Consider the following 4,423-nt stretch of genomic DNA (forward strand, 5'->3'; position numbering starts at 1 on the left):
TATCTTTGTTGGAGACCCAGATGGCGGCTCAACAGGCGGGCTATGAGGCACAGAGGAGGCTGAACCAACAAATGATGGAGATGATGCAGAGGATGTACCCGAACGAGGTGTTCCCGGACGTGCCAGACCCGTAGTTTTTTTTTCCAAAAATTCGCAATGTTTTACTTTTATTTGTGAAACTTTGAATATTAATTAATATGATTTCAATTTTAATTTTAATTTTATATTTTCGAATTTAAATTTCAAAAATTTAATTTTTTTAAAAAAATTAATATTTTTTACATTCCGAGGAAATTAATTATATTTTTTACTCGATTGATCGATGCGTTTTTGGACATAAATCCATCGATCGATCTGTTTATAAAAAAACGTTCGGAATATACCGAGGGACACCTTTCCTCGGAATATACCGAGGAACCGTTCCCTCGGTATATTCCGATCGATCGATGTATATATGTCCAAAAACGCATCGATCGATGAACTTCCGAGGAAATATCCCGACGAAGTTCTCCCTCGGTATATTCCGAGGAGATTTCCGACAAACTAGTGATCCTCGGAATTTCTTCGGAAATTTCTTTCCTCGGAATTCCGTCGGAAAATTCCGAGGGGTTTCCGAGGAAAGAAGAAATTCTGAGGAATTATTTCCGAGGACTTGTTTCGTCGGTATGTCGTCGGAATATCGTTATTCTGACGACATACCAACGATTTTTTCCCTCAGAATCCTTGATGTTTTCTTGTAGTGCATAATCCAGTTTATCCACCTACGATGAAAGCCAAGTTTGAGGAACAAAGATTTGAGAAAATCTCACTCAACTCTATCATACTCCTTGGACATATCGGTTTTGATAGCTGTGCATTAGTTCGGATTGGTCTTCATACCATGGACCATCTCATGATCTATCAACAGGTTATCTGATGTCAAACATCTAGCAACGAATGCTCCTTGAGTTGGAGAGACAATTTGTGGCAGAATACCCTTAAGCCGCGTACACAATACCTTAGATATGATCTTATATGCTGTTTTATTTTTTTGTATTATTTTAATGTATAAGAAACCCATTGAGAACTCCATCAATGCTGTTGGCCTAACTAATTAATTTTGGAAGGAAAGTTATTTTAGAATAATGTAACTAAGATTTTCGCAGAAAGTTATGAATCAATTAGGATTCTAAACGTATAAACTCAGACAGGTACTTACATAACTTGGATAAAAGTATGTCCTCAAAATAAAACAAAACAAAACAAAATATTTTTTTTCGTTGATGGATGGGAAAGTAGAGATGGGTAACAAGGGTTATTTCTCTTATGAGGAAGAGATATTGAAATATATGATTATAATTGTATCATGTATTAAAGGTGCAACTAATACTCCTGATAAATCCTACCACGCATGGATATGGTAGTATACACATATATGCGGGTATGTATAAATTTAGTTTTTTTGTCAACGAAATTAGAATTGTATTAATCTTGTAAACACATAGTTAGAATACAAGTATAGAATAACCAAAGAACTACAATGTCATTAGACATAATTTCCAGAAAAAATATATTACATAAGCAAATATATGTGTCATATGCTAAAGACGATAACACAAGAGAAGTAAACTTGATGATGCTTCCCGAAGTAAAGACGACTTATCCGCTAACAGACTTTTTACATTGTTATTTCCTTCTCCATAATCAAAATTCTTTTGATGCGAAGTGTTGTGTTTAACTAGCAACTTTTGGCTAAGACTCTTTATTACACACATCATAGTGAAATCCAATGCTTCCATTAAAAGAAATCATGTTTTTACGAATGGACACCACCGCTTATTATATGCTCAAATTAACCCTAGAGAAACTTATTCTCCCAAATAAGAGGTTCAGTTGTACTATTTAGGGATCAAATCCACAAAGAATCTATTAATACACGTTAGACTTATTGTTTTCGAAATAAAGCTAGAAGGTAATGTTATAAGCCAGTAAACAGAGAATAAAGTGTTGTAAGTTATCAAGATGAGATGAAGCTAAACTTAGGTGAACTCTCAGGTATGATTGGTATGTAAACCAAATAAGTTATTAGGGATTAAAAGATTTGTTCTCGAACTCAAACTTGAACTATAATCTAGCAACGTTCGTATGTATAAATGATCTAATGTTAGACCTAGGAATCCAACTCTCGTATGTGAGTCCTTGGAGAGTATCGGAGTGTCGATCGATACTGCTTCTAACAAGCTTTAGCGAATGGGTTTGGTGCATTCTCTAACCACATAGATCAACTCTCATATGTATCTAGACAATTAGATCATCCTAGTTTCATTCAGGTAACAGAACAAGCTCTCCCTTGCGCCAATAAATCCTAAGATCTAATTTCAGGGTGATCAATCCTAGACTTGGCAATAAGAACAACTAAGTGATGAACTAGTTAAATCATCCTAACAACAATACATGTTTAACAAATCATCAGATAACCTTTGAGGAGTCCTAAATATAACAATAGAACTACTCAGACATATTCATAGAAAACATTATGATGGTCTGAATAATACTGCAATAGATAAAATAGAAAATAGAGTAAAGAAACAAAGGAGTTCAAGATCTTCTCTAAGAAGGTGTTCAGATATCACTCCAATCCTAAGCTTTCTCTTTAGAAGGGTATGAGGTGTGCCTCCAAAGCGTAAAAAAGCGTAAAAGAAGTTATCCTTACAAAACAATAGAAAACCCTAATAAATAGCTTAACATGCAGCCACGGACTTATAGTGAATTTCTTGGAACTTTTGGGGAAAACTTGTAATTTCCTCAAACCATCATTAAACTCGCGGGCAGCTACAGTGTCGATCGTTACTTCGAGTGTAGTGTCGATTAATGCGTCTCACAGAAACAGTCTACGACTTCAAGTCTTCAGCAAAGCTTTCCTCAAAGCTCCAAAAAGATCTAAAATCTTTAATTATGTCCAATAAGTACCTAGACCTAAGAAGACTCTAAAACAACTCCAAATACATAATAAACTTTAAAAACATATTTATATCATAGGTAAAAACAATACAAGAAAACAACGGTATTCTGACGGATATTCCGAGGAAACACAAAATTTGGTTTCCTAGGAATTTCCTCGGAATATACAGACGGAATTCCGAGGAAATATCAATCCGTCGGAATATCCTTATGGAATACCGAGGAAAAATGTATTCCTTGGAAAAAAACTGATGAATTCCGAGGATATATTATAGCCGTTAGAAAGCCGTTGGAGAGCCGTTGGGGGATTTTAAAAATTCCAAGGAAATTCCGACGAACTAGCCGTTGGCGTCGGAATTCCGTCGGAATTTCCTCGGTCTGTCGGCAGGATTTCAAATATAAATACAAGCATCCCTCTTCTTCTTCATTCACTCCATATCTTCATCCTCCCTCTTACTCTCTTTACACACGAATTTGATTCCTAAAAAACATGTCTTCTTCAAATTATTTTCGTTCTTGGATCAATCGACCTCATTTTGATCCGAACACGAGATTGCTTACGGAAGAATACCAACGAGGTATAACCGAATTCATGGGGTTAGTTCACCGACAACCGGAAGCAAAAACATGTAAGTTAAGATGTCCTTGCTCTAATTGTAAAAATAGAAAGGTTATTAAAGAGTGGGATGTTTGGACTCATCTATATTTGAGTGGGTTTACACGAAGCTGTACTGTTTTCTATTGTGATTGGCACGACAACACCCCATATCGAGGTGTGAGAACAGATGCATTTGGTGTTAGATCAGTAAATTCGAGGCGAAAGCTGCAATATTATGATCCTTTCATTCTTGCTTCTCAGTCCAATCAGGTAATTAAATTTTAATTATTCAAAATGATTCATGATCATGTGTATTAATTTATAATTTTACTAAAAAAAATTTAAATGTTACAGGTTTGTTATATCAAGTACCCCCGGGTAAGGAACAGAGATGATCCATGGGTTACTGTTACAAGACTCAACCCGAGAGGCCGAGTTCAGGGAAGTTCTGAGCTGGAAGACCCACTACAACCAAGCACATCCGGCAACTTAAGTGCAGCAGAAGATTTAACTGGAGTTAGCCTTGTAGTCGATTTAACCGACTTCGGAGACGAAGCCGTCGTTCACGTAGAGGATGAACCAGTGATTGGAGAGTTTCACCAAATGCAGATTCAGATTCATCTAGTGATGATGACTCGGAGCATCGACTTTTTTTGTTTTTTTTAATAGAAATACCGAGGAAATTCCGTGGGAAGATAGGTTTTCCTTAGAATTTCCTCGGAATAGACCTTGTCGATTTAGGGATTTGATTATAGAGTCTTTTTCCTCGGAATTGCCTCGGAATATTCCGACGGAATTTCGCGGAAGATAAGGGTTTCCTCGGAATTTCCTCGATAATTTCCGAGGAAATTCCGAGGAACTAGGGGTTTTTAACCAAAAACAACG

The sequence above is a fragment of the Brassica oleracea genome, chromosome C9, assembly GCF_000695525.1.
Source record: "Brassica oleracea var. oleracea cultivar TO1000 chromosome C9, BOL, whole genome shotgun sequence".
Classification (NCBI taxonomy): Eukaryota; Viridiplantae; Streptophyta; class Magnoliopsida; order Brassicales; family Brassicaceae; genus Brassica; species Brassica oleracea.